The sequence below is a fragment of the Armigeres subalbatus genome, unplaced genomic scaffold (assembly GCF_024139115.2).
Source record: "Armigeres subalbatus isolate Guangzhou_Male unplaced genomic scaffold, GZ_Asu_2 Contig857, whole genome shotgun sequence".
Lineage (NCBI taxonomy): Eukaryota > Metazoa > Arthropoda > Insecta > Diptera > Culicidae > Armigeres > Armigeres subalbatus.
The window spans coordinates 401,657-422,395 of record NW_026943653.1 but is presented as its reverse complement, the minus strand read 5'-3'; the positions used below and the strand labels follow the sequence as shown (position 1 = coordinate 422,395).

The window sequence follows — 20,739 nt, the reverse complement described above, 5'->3', positions numbered from 1 at the left end:
TGGTAATAATCGAAATAACTCATATTTGTGCGTCTACAGAATCACAAACACGAATGTAATGCACCTTTTTTAAGTTGCTTCAACGCAATATATTCATATGACTTTGAGTACAAAATTTATCTTCATTCATGTAACTAAGAATGATTCAATGCGAAGATGCATTTCCGAATATCTCAGCTGGTATCGATCTTGGCAGTCTCGGCGTTATCTCAAGTACCTACACGAACTTATCGAACGCTTCAATTGCTTAACAGCCGGTACAAACTCGTGTCGGATAGTTCAATGTGTGAGAACATTGTATTCATTTTGTATTAGGTAGAATGTTACTGCCGTTATACGCATAACTGTGCCGTGCCATGTATATAGGAAATCCTAGCAGACATGGGACAACTATGCGTATGACGGCAGTTTAGCCCTTGCAAATAATGTTACCAGATTCAGATGGCATAACATTCGGGCAGATTCTTGTAGGTGGCTCTAAATCAATAGATTTTAATAGCGATGCAACAAGTTCAAGGCGATTCTTGAATCAAAAAGGATAGGAGAAAGTGGGGCAAGATGGCCATACTAAGCGGTAACCCTTGTAAAATAGTGACACTGCTTCAAATTTTGCTGATTTCTCCATGAAACACCTTTATGATGACCCGTCTTTGACATAAGTATCAATAAACACTGATTAATAAAGTTTCAGTATCTTATAAACTGGTTTTAAAAAGGCTGTTTTTATGATGCCTATATTTACCATATGGGGCAATATGACCACCCCCTCGGGGCAAGACGAGCCTGGACCAAAAACTATATCAAAAGTGTGCTAAATTTATTTAGAATAGGGGACACATTTCTTGCACTTTTATGGATTATGTTCAAATGATGCTTCGTTTAAAAATGTCGTATTTCATGTTGATTTCTTGACAACTGGCACTACGACAATATCAGAATTTGCCTAAAACTAATTTTTACTGTTAAAACCATATCCTTTGTTTTAAATCATCTCTGATTCACGCAGAAACTATTTTAATCATTTTTTAAATGCATTTAAGTGTTAGGCGACTCTTAATCCTGGAGATGACCTTGTTCCTATACAGTTGGCAATACCGCCCCAAGCCGACGTGTATCCAAAGATTTATATCCTATCGTACCTAATTACTGTGAATCTCCTCAAATTATTATTGTATATATGCTATAGTTATATAAAAGCTTCGGTAAATATCAATTTGTCCTGAAAAATGAGTAATTTAGGCTTCAATTGTTAAATTATGTAACTAGAAAATTATAAGAAAATTCGAATTTCAACTAAACCATCTTCAAATCAATATTACAAGAACAAGTGAGGTTGTCAAAGTGCATTTTTCGGTTGTATAGCCCTTTTACATTATTGTGAACCATCCCTTGTAATAATAATGTGAATATAATGCTCACTTAAGGCATAATTAACGTTGGCTGTCTTGCCCCATATGGCCATCTTACCCCACTTTCCCCTATGCCTTCAACATGTGTTACATTCCAGGTAATCCAAGAAGTTCATGAATTGGAGTACACACCTTAATGTCAATACGCGTCAATTTGGTTCTATGGATCACAATCACTTTGTTAGGATCTCTCTCAAATCGGCATAATTAATCCACATCTTATCTTTTAGATCATCAGAATACAGTTTCCTAAAGACAGAACTACCTAAATACTAGGTGAACATACAATTAAAATTTAAGATAGGAAATAAAAAAGAAGAGGGTGAGCTCGATGGGACTCCTCTTGAGGACTGCTGGAGTACAGTCAAAGCAGCCATTAACGACGCAGCGGAGAACAACGTCGGGTATATGGGTCGAAGTCGACGGAACGATTGGTTCGACGAAGAGTGCAGACAGATTCTGGAGGAGAAGGACGCAGCGCGGGCGGTCGGAAGCGGAGAAAGCAGACCCGCCTTTTTCAGGAGAAGAAACGCCGCCTGGAAGAAGCGGAGTGCGAGGAGATGGAACAGCTGTGCCGTTCTCAAGATACACGCAAGTTCTATCAGAAGCTCAACGCATCCCGCAAAAGCTTCGTGCCGCGAGCCGATATGTGCCGGGATAAGGATGGGAGCATCTTGACGGACGAACGTGTGGTGATTGAAAGGTGGAAGCAGCACTACGAGGAACATCTGAATGGCGCTCAGAGTACAGGCAGTGAAAGTCAAGGCAGCGGAGGAGATGACTACGTCAGTTCAGCGGATGATGGAAGCCAACCAGCCCCCACCTTGAGGGAAGTTAAGGATGCCGTTCAACAGCTAAAGACCAATAAAGCAGCTGGTAAGGATGGTATCGGAGCTGAGCTCATCAAGATGGGCCCGGAAAAGCTGGCCACTTGCCTGCACAAACTGATAGTCAGGATCTGGGAAACCGAACAGCTACCGGAGGAGTGGAAGGAAGGGGTTATATGCCCCATCTACAAGAAAGGCGACAAACTGGAGTGTGAGAACTTTCGAGCGATCAGCATCCTTAATGCCGCCTACAAAGTGATATCCCAGATCATCTTCCGTCGTCTGTCACCATTAGTGAACGAGTTCGTGGGAAGTTATCAAGCCGGCTTCGTTGACGGCCGCTCGACAACGGACCAGATCTTTACTGTACGGCAAATCCTTCAAAAATGCCATGAATACCAGGTCCCAACGCACCATCTGTTCGTAGATTTCAAGGCGGCATACGACAGTATAGACCGCGTAGAGCTATGGAAAATTATGGACGAGAACAGCTTCCCTGGGAAGCTTACCAGACTGATCAAAGCAACGGTGGATGGTGTGCAAAACTGTGTGAAGATTTCGGGCGAACACTCCAGTTCGTTCGAATCGCGCCGGGGACTAAGACAAGGTGATGGACTTTCGTGCCTGTTGTTCAACATTGTGCTAGAAGGTGTCATGCGGAGAGCCGGGTGTAACAGCCGGGGTACGATTTTCAACAGATCCAGTCAATTTATTTGCTTCGCGGATGCCATGGACATTGTCGGCCGAACATTTGCAAAGGTGGCAGAACTGTACACCCGCCTGAAACGTGAAGCAACAAAAGTTGGACTGGTGGTGAATGCGTCAAAGACAAAGTACATGCTTGTGGGCGAAACCGAGCGCGACAGGGCCCGCCTGGGAAGCAGTGTTACGATAGACGGGGATACCTTCGAGGTGGTCGAGGAATTCGTCCTTGCTAACGGCTGACAACAACGTTAGTCGTGAAATACGAAAGCGCATCATCTGTGGAAGTCGGGCCTACTACGGGCTCCAGAAGAAACTGCGGTCGAAAAAGATTCGCCACCGCACCAAATGTGTCATGTACAAGACGCTTATAAGACCGGTTGTCCTCTACGGACATGAAACATGGACAATGCTCGAGGAGGACTTGCAAGCACTCGGAGTATTCGAGAGACGGGTGCTTAGGACCATCTTTGGCGGTGTGCAAGAAGACGGTGTGTGGCGGCGAAGAATGAACCATGAGCTCGCCCAACTCTACGGCGAACCCAGCACAGTGGTGCGTTTGGCTAAAATCGTGTACCTTTTATTTTACCACTTCAGGGTGTTATTTTTCGACATTGGTGTCTTTGGGAATAAATTTTAGAAAAATATTGCGCATCGAATGACGAAAAGTTGTAGTTCCAATTTTTGCCACAGGTGGCGCTGCAAAATGTAACTTCTTTAATAAACGATTTTAAAATATGGTGTCTTTGGCAAAGTTGTAGTGTAATTTATTATGAATTTTATTGCTGAAGAAACCGAGTGTCCATCTATCATCGTTTTTGAAATACGGGCGTTTTTTATTAACAGACCCTAAAAAAACAGTATTTAAAGATATTTTCGAAACTAACAGTTTCAGGTCAATACAATGTTCTACAAAAATGTATATATAATCAAAATAGACCACTTTCTGGAAGAAACCAGGGTTTTTTTTTTGCAAACATGACTTGTTATCGGCGATTTAGGGTCGAAAATAGTGATATTTGAAGACTTCATATGCAACAGAGGGGCAAATTGGGGCAAGGAAATCCCCACAGGATTTAAAATATCTGGTCTGTAGTTTCATATGCATATAATTATGTCTGTCTCCACGTGTATCCAAACAAGTATTTCTAAATTTCATAAATCGACATTTTCAACTGATATTTATATAATAATTAAAATTTCACCACACTGCATACCACGCTGTTGAATGTTAATGTCAAAATAAGTGCAGCGTGAAGCTATTTTTTGTTTTCTTCATCCAATCATTTCACACAATGCAATTCTGACGTCATACGCTTAGGGATGTCGTAAAATCCCGAATAATCGATTAGTAACTAATCGATTACTCTTTATTCTTGTCGATTATTGAATCGATCCATCGTTGGGTAGTAATCGATTTAAAATTAATCGATTATCACAACGATGAATCGATTAATCGATTAATTTGCGACTTCTTAGAGATGTCGTTAATTCCCGATTAATCTATTAGTAACTCATCAATTATTCTCGATTCTTGTCGATTATTGAATCGATTAACCGTTGGTAAGTAATCGATTCAAAATAATTCGATTATCTCAACGATTAATCGATTAATTGAAATGTATGTATATGATAGCACCTGAATGCTGGCAGTTGGTGTGTAGAAAACCAGCTACTGCTTGGGATTCATTGTTAAGTGTATAATGTTAAGGTGTCAACTCATTCATTCTCTCGCTTAGCGTTATAGAGATGTCGCAAATTATTCGATTACTTCGATTAATCGATTCATCGTTGTGATAATCGATTAGTTTTAAATCGATTATTACCCAGCGATGAATCGATTCAATAAGAATAAAGAGTCATCGATTAGTTACTAATCGATTATTCGGGATTTTACGACATCCCTAAGCGTATGACGTCAGAATTGCATTGTGTGAAATGATTGGATAAAGAGAACAAAAAAAAACTTCACGCTGCACTTCTTTTGACATTAACATTCAACAGCGTGGTATGCAGTGTGGTGAAATCTCAATTATTATATCAATATCAGTTGAAAATGTCGATTTATGAAATTTAGAAATACTTGTTTGGATACACGTGGAGACAGACATAATTATATGCATATGAAACTACAGACCAGATATTTTAAATCCTGTGGGGATTTCCTTGCCCCAATTTGCCCCTCTGTTGCATATGAAGTCTTCAAATATCACTATTTTCGACCCTAAATCGCCGATAATAAGTCATGTTTGCACAACATCCCTGGTATCCTTCAGAAAGTGGTCTATTTTGATTATATATACATTTTGTAGAACATTGTATTGACCTGAAACTGTTAGTTTCGAAAATATCTTTAAATACTGTTTTTTTAGGGTCTGTCCATAAAAAACGCCCGTATTTCAAAAACGATGATAGATGGACATTCGGTGTCTTCAGCAATAAAATTCATAATAAATTACACTACAACTTCGCCAAAGACACCATATTTAAAAATCGTTTATTAAAGAAGTTACATTTTGCAGCGCCACCTGTGGCAAAAATTGGAACTACAACTTTTCGTCATTTGATGCGCCATATTTTTCTCAAATTTATTCCCAAAGACACCGATGCCAAAAAATAACACCCTGAAGTGGTAAAATAAAAAGTTCACGATTTTAGCCAAACGCACCACTGTGCCCAGTATCCAGAAGGTAGCTAAAGCCAGAAGGGTACGATGGGCAGGACATGTTGCAAGAATGCCGGACAGCAACCCTGCAAAGATGGTGTTCGCTTCCGATCCGGCAGGTACGAGACGGCGTGGAGCGCAGCGAGCGAGATGGGCAGACCAGGTGCAGAACGACTTGGCGAGCGTGGGGCGTATCCGAGGATGGAGAGATGCGGCCTCGAACCGTGCATTGTGGCGTCAAATTGTTGATTCAGTGTTATCTGTTTAGATGTTAACTAAATAAATGAAAATGAGGAAATAAAAAAACAATAACTAAGCATTACATTTCAATCTCATGTTTTACTGGCTCTGGACAAATTTAAATCAAAAACATTATAACACCGATTAAAAATGCGACACATACTATTGATAGGTGCATTAGAGCAGTAGTTTTTTTTTCTCATGACCGGTAAGCGAAGAAATTCAGCATTTCTGGTAATTCGATTCCTAATTTTCTCTTCTATCAAGATGTTATCAGGATGAACCGATCCGGTCCATTCGATTCCTGGAAAATCCGGATTTCCAGGAACATGTCCTGTATAAATGATACTGATCGTGGATTTCGGTAGCTAATCAGCAATACGGGTATCAAACTTCTTGAAATTTCATCAGTAGATTGATTTTCATTGATTTGGGTCTCAAGTACGTCTCATGAGACTCATCTCATGTGCTAGGAATGCATAGCTGGCGTTACTTAGGCGACGATATTATTGAATGAAAATTTCCCGCCCAAGTTGTTTTACGCACCTTCGCTGTTGTTTGCAAAGGTTTGCCATGGCAAACAGCGCATGAGCTGATCGCATTGAGATGTCTCAATGCGACTCACCGATGTTAATATGAGGTACACAAGCTTCGTGAGACTCGCGTGCGCTAAATTTTGTGCGCGTAGCAATCTTTGCTCAATCTCATCCTTTTTTGTACGCGTGCATGATGTCTGGTTTAAAACCGGGACGTGCGAGCTTTGCTACTACAACCTGGCTATTAATTGTATCAAAAGCTGCGAAGAAATCAGTATAAATGATTTGATAACTGTTTTCCATCTCAAGAACAATCGAGGTAGTATTGCTGTTCCAGAGATCACTTTCCCTTTTACGGTTCAACTTAAAAACTACCGCAAATGTCAATTCATACTTTTACTCAGATTTTTTGCATGGCATTCTACGATGACAACACCAAATATCTGGATTTTGTTTCAGTGTTTCGAAGATTTTCAAGCTGGCGGTAGAACTTTGACAGCTGCGGAAGAACTTTGCGGAATCCGCAAAATGGAAAATTTTGAAAAGATCCGCAATATAACAAACCAGGTTCGTGACCATTGATTTATTGAAAGTAAAACCGTGTCGATGCTTAGAAATGTAGCTTTGGCAATTGAAAGTCATATAATCCCGATTTAACTTCTCAAACAATTTCGATGCCGCACTCAAAGATGCGACTCCACAATAGTTTGAAACAACTGTTCTGTTTCCTACATTGAAGATTGGAAAAACGTTTGATTTCTTGCAGGTGTCAGGAAAGTGCCATTACGAAGTGATAAGTTGAACATTATTACAAGTGGTAGTGAGACGGAGTGGAATGTCAGGACCCTAAATGAACCTGGACGAGTGAGCCTTCTGGCTCGTGAACTGCAGAAGGTTGGAGTGAACGTGGCTGCTATTCAAGAAGTCCGATGGCCTAGATTCGGAGAACGTGAATTCCGAGCCGTGGACCCCACGGCCAACACTGCATTGAAGTATAACATCTATCACAGCGGCGGTGAAAAAGCAGAGCATGGAGTTGGTTTCGTAGTGATGGGCAAGCAGATAAAGCGAGTGATGCGGTGGAAACCCATTAGCGAACGAATCTGTGTGTTGAGGATACGGGGCAAATTCTTCTATTACACCTGTCATAAGACGAGTTTATACCATCCCATTGAATTCCACCACTTAATTGTATCTTGACAGATTTATTACGTATTTCGACCTCAACAGTAAGGCCGTCTTCAGTGTCTCGTACTTGACTCGACTTATTCAATGGGATGGTATAAACTCGTCTTATGACAGGTGAAAACATTCCACTAAAAAGCTCAAAATAATTTTCTTATCTTCTATTACAGCCTAATCAACGTTTACGCACCAACAAACGATAAATCCGACGACGTGAAGGACACGTTTTATGAATGTCTTGATAAAGCCTATGGAGAGTGCCCAAAGCATGACGTGAAAATTGTTATCGGAGACGCTAACGCTCAGGTCGGTAGAGAGGACTTTTTCCGTCCCATAATCGGTAGGGAGAGCCTTCACTCCGCTACCAATGACAACGGCCTACGGTTAGTAAATTTTGTTGCTGCCAGAGGGATGGCCATCAGTAGCACCTACTTTGCACGAAAGAACATCCGAAAGCACACCTGGAGACACCCAAATGGTGAAACTTGCAACCAGATAGACCATGTTCTGGTGGATGGGCGCCATTTCTCGGATGTTATCGATATGCGGACATTCAGAGGTCCGAACATTGACTCTGATCACTACCTCGTTGTCAGTAAAATTCGATCACGGTTGTCAACTGTATCGAACGAAAGATCACAGCGAACGATGCGTTACAATATCCGGCGATTGTCGGCGGAAGGTGTATCGGCTGAGTACCGCCAGAAGCTCGACGAACGGATAAGTGCAATCAACGTTAGCGACAACATCAACGATCTATGGGACGGGTTGGTTCGATGTGGAGTGTCAGAGATTGACAGACGAGAAGAACGTTGCCAGAAGCCGGATGTTGGTGTCGGGTACCCGATCGAATAGAGTACAAGGAAGCAAGAGCAGCCGAAAAACTAACCCACTGCAGGAAGAAAAAAGAGTACGAAGAACAAGTTATTAGTGAGGCGCAAAAAAAAAGGAGCAGAACGATATGCAGAGGTTTCATGAGTCTGTCAATGGCGTGCGGAGAAAGACAGCGCCATCTCCCGTCATGTGCAACGATCAACAAGGGAATTTGCTGACAGATAAAACTGAAGTGGCTGCCAGGTGGAAGCAACACTTCGAGACTTTGTTGAATGGAGGAAGTGACGGTGCATCGGAACAGAATAAATATTAGCTGTGGAGTCACCTACACTAGATGAGGTTAAAAAAGCTGTTAAAGAGCTGAAAAACAATAAGGCTGCGGGGAAGGACCCGCTCCCGGCTGAACTTCTCAAACATGGCAGTGAGCAGCTTTATGAAGTTCTGCACCATATTATGTCGAAAATATGGGAAGACGAGGAAATGCCTGCTAGCTGGTTGGACGGCCTCATTTGCCCTCTCTTTAAGAAAGGGCACAGACTGGAGGGCGCCAATTACCGAGGAATAACCCTCCTTAATTCGGCGTACAAAATTATGTCCCGTATTCTGTTCAACAGATTGAGACCGCTTGAAGAGTCCTTCGTCGGCGAATACCAAGCAGGTTTTCGTGAGGGCCGATCAACGACGGATCAAATGTTTACCCTGAGACAAATCCTTGATAAATTCCGGAAGTACAACTTGCAGACACATCATCTGTTTATTGATTTCAAGGCAGCGTACGATTCAGTGAAACGGAATGAATTATGGCAAATTATGCTTGAACATGGTTTTCCGGCGAAACTGATACGGCTGATTCGTATAACGTTGGACGGATCGAAATCAGGTGTAAGGGTTGCGGATGAAATATCAACGTCATTTGTTACCTGGATGGATTAAAGCAGGGTGATGCACTCTCGAATCTACTGTTCAATATAGCGCTCGAGGGAGCGATTAGGAGAGCTGGTGTGCAAAGAAGCGGTACCATTATCACAAAATCGCATATGCTCCTGGGATTTGCGGACGATATCGATATTATCGGAATTGATCGCCGTGCCGTGGAAGAGGCTTTTGTGCCTTTCAAGAGGGAGACAGCGAGGATTGGACTCACGATCAATACCAGCAAAACGAAGTACATGGTCGCTGACAATCAACGTGGGTTCATTAGTGGTGGTGGTAGCGAAATGGTGCTGGATGGTGAAAAATTTGAAGTGGTAGAAGAATTTGTGTATCTTGGAACATTAGTGACGTGCGATAATGATGTTACCTGCGAGGTGAAAAGGCGTATTGCAGCTGCAAATAGTGCTTATTACGGACTTCGTAACCAGCTTAAGTCCCGTAGTCTGCAAACGAAAACAAAATTCGCGCTGTATACTACTCTGATTCTTCCGGTGGCTTTATACGGCCATGAGACATGGACGTTAAAGGAGGCTGATCGGAGAGCTCTCGGAGTGTTTGAGCGTAAGGTGCTGCGGACAATACTCGGCGGTAAACAGGAGAACGGTATCTGGCGGCGTCGCATGAATCACGAATTGTACCAGGTGTATAAAGGGCTGGATATTATTAAGCTTATACAACACGGCCGACTACGGTGGGCTGGTCACGTTGTTCGTATGCCGGAAGAACGTCAAGCGAAGATAATATTTAGTAGAGAACCCGTGGGAGGCCGCGTACACGATGGCTTTTTGCAGTTGAAGAGGACCTGAGGGCGCTCAATGTTCAGGGCGACTGGAAGCGATTGGCCCAGGATCGAGTCCAGTGGAGAAGGATACTCCATTCGGCGTAGGTTCATCGAAGAGCTGTAGCCCATCAAGTATCAAGTAAGTGAGACGGAGATTATGCAGTTGAGAAGTACAATGGAAGAAATTCCATCGGGGTCAGGATTCGTCGAGTTTTTCAGGTATCTGCCAGTTGATTCAACCTCTTGAATTGAAACTGTTGTTAACCGTTCAAATGCTGGATACTGAAAAATGCTGGAAGCGGCTTGAAAAATATCAGCGCTGAATAGGCGTTTATCAGTGAAGACACTACAAAAGAGTGAGCTGAATAATTCTGAGATAGCTTCAACCGTAGAAGCATTACTATTGGTCATAGTTGATGGAAGTAGACCTGTGCGCCGAAGTATTTGTGAACGGCGGCGGCGTAAGGCCATTTTTACACCGGCGGCGGCGGCGTCGGCGGCGTCGCGCCGTAAGCAATGTTCGGCGGCGGCGGCGGCGTGAATCGGCGTGAAGAATTTTGAGCTGAGAAAAAAAGTTTCACGCAGCAAGCCAGATGATGCTTTTTATTTTTATTTTTGTACAATTACTAGCTACAGTCAGCCTGATGGGGTGAACATCTTAATAGGTGTAGCTTGTATGTCCAGAGCAAAAGTTTACATCACATCCTCCACTAGGACATTGCCGCATCACAGCACAGAAGTTCATGTTCCCTAATGAATTCCTTCAGAACTTCTTCTAAGAATTCCCTTGAAAATTTATTTGGGTATTTCTTCGTAAAATCGTTCAGAAATTTCTTCAAAGGTTTCGGGAATTGCCTTAGAAATTACTTCAGGAATTGCTTCGGAAATTCCTTTACGGAGTCTTTTGGGAATTTCTTTAGAAATTCATTGGAAAACTTTTTTAGGAGTTCCTTTGAAAATTCCTTTAAGAATTCCTTAGGAAATTCCCATGGAAAATCTTTCAGGAACTATAGAATACCTACGGACACTGATTTAGGAATACAATCGGAAATCCCATTTGAAAAAAAAAACTTTGGAATTAAACTTAGGATTTGTTTTCTTAGAAATTCCTTTCAGGAATTTGTTTTTGAAATTTCTAATAAAAATTCTTCCAGTAATTCCTCAACAATTTCTTTTGAAACTCTAGGAAGATATTTTTAGTATTCTCTCGAAATTTCTCTCTGGGATTTATTTAGAACTTTCTCCAGGAAATTTTTCCAAATTTCCTTTAGGAATTCCTTCGGACATTCCTCCCTGAAATTCCTTTAGCAACTTTTCCAGAAATTCCTGTAGACCTCCGCAAATTTCTTTCAAAATTCCTCTAAGAACTTTTTCGGGAATCTCTTCTGAAATTATTTTGGATAATCTTCGGTAATTTTGTTTGTAAACTCTTTTTTTTTCAATATTTGTTTACGTGTTATTTTTTTAAATTGACAATAAGTTTAACACTCAAATTCCCTCAGGAGTTTCTTCGAAAATTCCTTTAAAAATTTCTCCTTATGATTCGTTCCGGAGATATCCTTGCAGGAATTTTCTAAGAACTTCCTGGAGGAAGTTCCAAATGAGTTTCTTAAAAAAAAGGCCTTTCGGAAGTTTTTTTGTCGGAATCCCTGCATGAATATAAATCCATAAATCCTGAATCCATATAAATTCCTGTGGCTTTTCTAAAGAGATTTTCGAAGAAATTCCTGGAGGAACTTCCGACTCTATTCTTGAAGGAATAACCAAAAGAGAACCTGAAGAGGTTTTCGAACAGATTTTTAAATGAAGGATTTTTTAGTGGATGTTTCAAACAAATAGCTATTGAAATTTAAATATTTTCTCTAAGAATTTCTTCGAAAATCTGGACAGTAGTGAAACAAACTCAGTTTTGACTCTAGAATCAAGACTACATGCCAATAAAAACTCCCAAGATATCGAAATGGCGGATATTCGGATATTCTCAAGAATTTCTTGGGAATTTACTGCAGGAGTTCCATCGAAAATTTCTACAGATTTTCTGGAAAATACCTTAAATAATTCCCTAGACAATATATTCAGGAATTATTTCGGTAAGACATCAAAAAACTCATTCTAATGTACCTTCAAAAATTCTGTCAGGAATTCCATCGGGAATTTCTTCAGGAATTCCTTCAAAAAACGTCCACAAATGAAACCATCCAAACCAGGAAATATCTTAAGAAATTTTTCTTGAAATTCTTATAAAAATTCTTTTAAGATTGTTCTTGACAATTCCATCAGGAATTCCTTCAAAAAATCTGTTTAGAATTGGAAATAACAATTTCTACCCATGTAGATACATGGTACACTCCCCACAGTTGTGAAGGATTTGACGCGCCATTCCTCAAAGAAGTTACACCTCGAAAAGCTCAAAAAGGATTGCGAATCTATTTATTAGTTGCGAGGTGAACCGGCCCAGGTCCGTAAACCTCACTAATAAAGACAATAATAATAATAATGTTTATTAGTCTGTTGGATTACACTGTTGAAAGGAGATCCCGGGCTTTGCGTAAGAGTCTCTGCTTACGGGTCTGCCGCCTCTGTTTTTTGCTTTCATACAGCAGTGCATTGAAAGCAGAATGGTCTTTAAATTCGACTGTAATATTAGGTGGAGCCGTATGCAGAGCAAGACTCAAGTCAGAATGATGGATAACTGTACATACACACATACTTTTGAAAAATTTCTTCGGAAATTATTTTAACAATTCCTCTGAAACTTTTTCAGGTATTCCATAAGGCATTCCATTCCCTCGGAAATTTATCTAGTAATTCTTTCGGAATTTCCTCCGCCATTTCCTTCCAAAATTCTAGGACGAATTTTCAGATATCAGATATAATTTCCAAAGGAATTACCGACATTCTTAAATTCCTTCAAGATTTATTTTGGACATTCCTCCAAGAATTCCTTCTGAATAGAGTTTCCATCCCGGGACATCCCGGGACAAAAAATCCCGGGATTTAGGAAAATACGGGATTTCCCGATTCCCGGGATATTATTTTTGAAATCCCGAAAATTCCGGGATACCCGGGACAAAAAATAACTATTTTGTTTCCGGTTCGCAAACACTGTAAATTTTCTTCTTTCAAAAAAGTTATTTGTTTTGAACGCGAAACCCAACTTAGGTAAACTTATATCATATTTTTATACCTCTCATCAGAAATGATTTTTTTCCAAGTTCGTTTATTTGGTAGGCTTAGGCATGTATACGGAGCCAAGGTTCTTTGTGCTGCACGATCGATATCATCTTAGTATTAAATTAGTAAGAGAGAAACAGGCATGTAAATATCGGAGATAGTTAATAGAACACCTTCACAAAAAAATATTAGATGCCCTTATACCACTCAATGGAGGGCTACTGACTGATACTTTTCCAGCAGCAACAGCTCTCTATTAATTAAACGACAAGTACCTATCTACAGTACAACATCAGCTACATCTATTTGGCGCCTGCTTCCTACCCATCTCCCGTCTACAGCGAGGTTGTATGCACTTGCTAATCTTCTCGCGCCGCCGAACATTGAGTCAGTCTTCCTGAGCTTCTTGCCTCCAAAACAATTCTTGTTCCAATTCATGTCCTTCCAATCGACGTTCGTACAACAAACTTTAAAGTACATGCGCAAGTACTAGTGGTTCGACCCCGATGCTCTGCCTAATTTTGTTGGTTCTTGCTGCCGACCAGCTCCTGACCAAAGCTTCGTTAGGACTCCTACTGACCAACTAGCAAGCTACCGAAAGTTTGAACCTACCACTAAATTCTGTACGGCGCTACCCGTGACTTTCGCAGCAAATGTATGATCCCACGATGCCACGAGACTTATGCGCCCGATCCATGGATCCCGGACTGCGATTACGTTTCTGTAGATAATCCATCGGCACTATGTTTAAGATCCGAAATCTTCCTGAACCATAATCTGTTCCAGGGTTGTTAATCGATAAATTACCGTCGTTAATTTAACGCCAACTTCGATAACGATAACGGTTGTATGATGATGTTTCGTTGACGATAAAGTGAGCGTTGATTTAACGCTATCGTTATTGAGCACTCGTTGATTTATCGATAATTATCGAGTTAACAACTGTAACGTATACTACTACTAAACACCCAGTTAAACAATTATTTTATGACCAACAGTGAGGACAAAATTCCTCAGCCTAACCGAAGCATACTAAATAGGAGACGAGGTTGGTTCACCAATTCATTGAGTATTTTTACTCGGTGCAGGTACTCTATGCCTAGAATGCAGCAATGCAGGTCGTTGCATCAAATATTGTTTTAGAGCTTGGAACACAATTAACGTTTAACGGCGATAACGATTAACATCAAGAAGCGATCTTTTCAAAATTAGGAAGAGCTGCAGCTCTTGGTTAAAGTATCAATTAGTAGCCTGCCATGGGTTGGAGGATACTCTTAAATTGTGTTTTCTTTGTGAGAGGGTTCTCATAGCTCCAATAGGTTATGGGCCCAGTACGATTCTACAGTCAAGCCGACTTCAACCGCCAGCGAACCCTTCTTCTCGGACTCGGCGATCATATATTCCAAAAGGGTACTCTACCTTCCGAGAAAAACTTAAATATTATTTGCTTCTTGAAGCCGTTTTTTGCCTTTCTCGTACAACAAAGTTGTACCGAAAGGCTATCATTTCACTCCAAAATCGAACTTTTTATAGAAGTCTCGGAGACCCATGATGTTATATACCAATCGACTCAGCTCGTCGAAATGAACAAATGTCTGTCTGTCCGTGTGTATGTGTGTGTGTGTACACGAAAACCGAAAACATTAGCCACTTTTCATATAGTAATTCTTAACTGATTTTCTCGCAAATAAGTTGCATTCGACAGGGGACAAATCCTTGTTGATCACTATTGAATTTGATAACGATCGACCATTGCGTTTAAAAGTTATTAAGAAAATGGAATCGAACTATATAAGCGCCTTATAAGGTTGGTGTCTTGGCTAACTGCGAGAAAGGCAGTATCACCAATCGGTGAATTAAGTTGGTTTTTTTTCGAAAGAATCGATTCAAATTAGTTTGAATTGAGTTCCAATTTGAACTCTGTATTATCTGGCCTTTCTAAAATATGAACTTTACCCCTGAACATTGAAAAAAAAATCGTTTTTAAATCAAAAAATAAGTTTTCTAAGGAAACATCGAAAAATCCCGGGATCCCGGGATTTCCCGGGATATACGAACAAGTTCATCCCGAATCCCGGGACAACGAAAAAGGCCGGGAAATGGAAACTCTACTTCTGAATTTTCTTCAGGGATTCCTTCAGAAAATCCCCCAAAAATTACTACGAAGATGGATCCAGAAATTCCTCAAGACTCTAAGCAATTTCTTCAGGTTCATTCCTTCAGAACTTTCTCCAGGACTTCCATCGGAAAATATTTCAAGAAATCCCAGAAATTTATTTGGGTATTGTTTATCAAAATAGAGTATTGCGTATTTATTTATTAGTCTGATGGATTACACTACAGATTCTCTCTATCTTCGCGTAAGTGTCTCTACTCTGCCTCGGATATTCGTCTAGTATTTCCTTCGGAATTTTCTCCGCCATTTGCTTCCAGAATTTTAGGACGAAATTTCGGATATCTCCGTACGAATTTCAAGAGAACTCCTAAAGAAATTGCCGACATTCTTAAATTTCTTTAAACATTTTGTTGGACATTCCTCCAAGAATTCCTTAAGAATTTTCTCCAGACAATCATCCACGGGGATAAATCCAAAAATTTCTCAAAACTCTAAGTACTTTCTTCAATTATTCCTTCAGAACATCCTCCAGGATGTCCTTTAGGCATTATTTCAGGAAAACCGAGAAATGTCTTTGGGAATTTTTTATAAAAATAAATTAAACCCGTTTTTTAGAACAATTCTGGCAATTTAAGTACAAGGAGGAGTGAAGGAAATGTTCAATTTGATGGATCACGTGTCCCATCGTGCTCCAACTCCAGAAGCCAAGTAACCATTTTTGAATTCGCATATCACGAAGCTATCACAATGATACTCCATGCTCAGGGAAGTTTAAAAAAATCCTATCAGACTGGGAATCAACTTTTCAACTTTCAAAAATTCAACTTTCATAGTGTTGACTTGTAGCCGCAAATATAAGCACTAGACCAATTAAGATATGTACCATTCAAATCTTTAAAAAGATGATGAATCACCCAATGCGACCAGAATGAGGTTATTCCACATGAAGTTACATATGAGATTAGAAGTTCATCGCTACGCTTGTGGATTTGTAGGTCTGTTGCCAAGAAGTTCTTGGATGACCTAGCATTTAACACGCCAATGCCGGTAAAAGTGACAGAGATAAAAACAAATCTGCTAAAGGTATAACAGCTATAATGCCTGATAGGTTGCCTTGGTCTGGTAGATGCAAACGCACTACATACTGTGATTTTTGTGTTGGCCAATCATCGGCGTGAAATATGAAATTCGGCGGCGTGGAGCCAATCGGCGAATGGCGCGCCGCCGACACCTTGACCGGCGTCGGCGTACGTCAATAAGTGTCGGCGGCGGCGGCGTGGCGCGGCGGCGCACAGGTCTAGATGGAAGTTCCTTCTCTTTTCGCTGTTTATTCACATGCCACCAGCAGTCCTTCGGAGTATAGACCATTTCATTAAATTACATATTTGCTATTTGATTCTGGAGCATGAACCATTTAAGGCAGTGGTCCCCAGTATGCTTACTATTGAGGGCCGCATTGCGATTTTGAGCTGCTGAAGCGGGCCGCAGTACATATGCAATATTTGTGTTTTATTTCAAATTGAATTTTATTACATTATTTTTTATACCTATATAAATATAATTTTAACAGAATATTTTATTCCTGTAAATCTTTTCCTAATAACATACTAAGGACATTTAATTCTGCAGGTTTTATCGCCGTAGCTGACTATGAGCCGATACTACTGTTTTTTTCTCTCAGACCTTATTCGAGAAAATTCTTCTGCAAAACAATTTTTTCGGCTCAGTTGGCACAAAATATTGTGAGCTACATTTTTCCAAAAGATAATATGACCTTATGTATTTATTTTCAAGGATATATTGTTCACTATAAGTTGCCACGCGTGTAACAGCGACTAAAATAAAATTCCACCTAAAAATTAGAATTTTTCCATAAAAAAAATAGATAATTGTCAATAAAGAAATCAGGGTATGAGCAATAAATAAATATACAATTTCCAAAAATAGTGCAAAATTTCTACAAACAATTGAGAATTTTCCACAAAAAAAAATAAATTAGTCCTTTTAAAAGCACATTTGCAAATTGCAATTATAAAAGAAGAATTTTCCATAAAAAATCAATTTGTTCAACGGAAAAAAAATGAAAAAAAAATCCATAAATAAATCAATATTAGCAATAAACAATTACAAAATTTCCCATAAAATAAATATTTTGGCAATTTTCTAATTGTTTGAGGAAGACAGCATGTTTCAAAAGTGTTTTTAAAGCCAGGTGATCATGCCAGCATTGTTGAATCGAAATCGAATAAATCTGCATTCCGAGCCTTGCTTTCATGCTTTCCTATCAATTGAGTTCTCTGAAACCATCTCTTCAACAATAGCAGAGATTGGGAAAAAAAAACTTGATTTCGTTCAATATTTTCCGTAGCTTAAAGTACGTCGGTGTGACAAGTGATGGTCAGCGTGTTTTGTAGGATTAATATTCCAGCAATTCCAGTTGAACTGAACCCTAACTTACTTTTAAAAGAAAAGCATTCTCCTTACGGAGTAGTGTAAGGCCAAGGATGGTATCGATCATATAGTAATCTGCCTTCGATTATTTAGTAGTTTGTCAATAACTCTTTCCAGAGGCTAAATTTCAAAATGTGTTGTATGGTGGACTTCTAGTGCAAAGGTTTATCTTCAACTCTGCCTAACAGTTCGTTGTTTGAATATCACTAAGAACGGAGCTATATCGCTAGTAGCAGTAACTCAGACTAAATGATTGCATATTTTATTATCATTTAGTTTGAGTATAGCAACGAGCACCGTAACTCCTTTAATAGTGGAATTTGAACATCGACCTGTTAAGAAGAGTTGTAGAAAAACCTTCGCACTAAAAGTCCACCATACAATACATTTTGAAATTAGGCCTCTGGAATGAGTTATTGACAAACTACTAAATGATCGAACGCAGATTACTAAATGATCGATAACATCCTTGTGTAAGGCAACATTATTCTTACAAGTGTTCAACACTAAACTCGTTTAAACCCGCGATGAAGAAACACACATTTGCTGTTTTTATAGCCCGGGGCAATAACAACGAATTATGTTTTTTTCGGGCTTGGCAGTGATGTAGTGATCAATTTGAGTAATTATGATGAGACCACGATTCATGCTACATATATCAACAATGGTGCAATCTAGACAGAATACCCGAATGCAACGAAAAAATTGGCATGATGAAAAACTTATCTTGCATAACAATGGGCCACATGTAGTGTATTCTCTGAAATTCTTCGCGGGCCGCAGGAAAAGGCTTGGAGGGCCGCATGCGGCCCGCGGGCCGCACTTTGGGGATCACTGATTTAAGGGGAAGGTTGTTTGAGTATCAAAACACAGTTAGGGAAGTATTGGTACAATAAATCCATTCAGACTGAACACTTATCACCTATATAAAATAAATAAATAAATAAATAGATCGGCGGTGAAGAATTTTTGATCAAGACGAGTTTCCTCCTTACCGTGGCGGGCATCGAACCCACACTCCATAGCCCATGCGTCTACACGATTCACGTCACTGACCGCACAGCCACGAAGCCCACGTAAAGATGTCACGAGTTAGATGAAAGGATGATTCGAAAGAAAATGTATTGAGTAGATATCACAAAAAGGGGATCAAGTTTCTCCAAATTCTAAGATGAATGACGCTTTGTCTTTTTTTGATTTTTTTTAAAAGAAGCCGGCAATCATATTTTTTTTTCTCTGTTTTTTATGCACGGTCATTTCAAGATTTAATTGGATTTACCAATTATAAACGATTTTATTGTGCTTTCCCGCCCTATCACCACTCATTGTTCTTCCTGACCTACAGAAACCCCACTCAGTAAAAAAAGTGCCGCTAAGTGTCAAAATTGGAACAAAATCATCTGTCAGTTTTATACAAATGCGCGTTCCAAATGAGTAGAGGACTTGTCAAACGTGGCATTTGGCGGTTCTCTTCTTATGTGACTCTAGGTCCCAGTACTCCTCAACTCTGTATTCTGTATTCGAGGTCAGCACTTCGCATTTCAACAAGCTCCATTCGTGAAGATAAAGATCATAGTTGACATGAATCGGAAGTAACCAGCCGATTTCCACAATCACTTGGTGCTGTTTTTGGTGCACATTTTTCAAATTTTATATATTTCTATCAGATTTACATTTGATTGGGCTGATGATAATAGTATGTTCAACTGATTTTTATTTTGAACTTGTTTACAATCGGTGGTTCGAAAATAGTGACTTTTGGATGCAAATAGTGACTTTTTAGTGACTAGACTCCAAAAAAAGTGTCCAAGTCACTGAAAAGTGACTCGCTACCAGCCCTGAAGAACCTTACACAAACTTTATAATTTAAATAACCTCCTCCTTATTGGCATTACATCCCCACATTGGGACAGAGCCGCTTCGCAGCTTAGTGTTCATTAAGCACTTCCACAGTTATTAACTGCGAGGTTTCTAAGCCAGGTTACCATTTTTGCATTCGTATATCATGAGGCTAGCACGATGATACTTTTATGCCCAGGGAAGTCGAGACAATTTCCAATCCGAAAATTGCCTAGACCGGCACCGGGAATCGAACCCAGCCACCCCCAGCATGGTCTTGCTTTGTAGCCGCGCGTCTTACCGCACGGCTAAGGAGGGCCCCATTGTATTGAAATCTAACAATTTTGTGTTATTTTAATATAGCATCCGTATAAAAAGCTTACATTTCTTGTATTGAAATCTTACAGAATTGTAGATACAATGGTTTTTTACAATAATTGTGAGATTTATTTTTTGGATACACACACTAAATTGAGAGACAGCGGCTAGATGCTTATTTCATAAGCAATAACTTTGTGAAAACCCTAAAAGAAGAAGAAATAATACAAAATACGTTGGGAGAGCCTGACCTGAACAATGATAGCACCTCGCCCAAAAATCAAACAGCAATCTCAGGCCTTTAGGGGATTCAATAATCAATCAATTGTCCGGACGATTGATGAATGAGCTGATTAAATGGTTACGGCTCGATTGCACGGCGCGATAACCGTGCGATTTGAACCAAAACTAGAGTACGAACGGAAGTGGTGAAGAGATTCCCACAGTAAACGATTAGTGCACTATCAGTTTATTTATATAGCGACAGGAACGGAACTATTTATAACGATTAGGTAGTTAGTTTTTTTTGTCACGACTGTTAAAGCAAATAAAGACAAACCATACGAGACCTCGTGTTTCCAATGTTTGGTAAATGCGCGCCCAAGGTTGGTAAATACATGCTAACATTAATTCTACTATCGATTTAACGTACAGACAACAAAAACAAGATGCGGTTGCATGTCGCCATTGCATGAATCCCAAGATAAGTAGTAACCCCATGTAATAAAT

General features: G+C 40.0%; 1 pseudogene; it reads right to left on the bottom strand.

Annotated features, from left to right (window-relative positions):
* LOC134204730 (catenin delta-2-like) overlaps window positions 1-20,739 on the bottom strand; it is a 109,716-nt pseudogene that overhangs the window by 12,296 nt on the left and 76,681 nt on the right.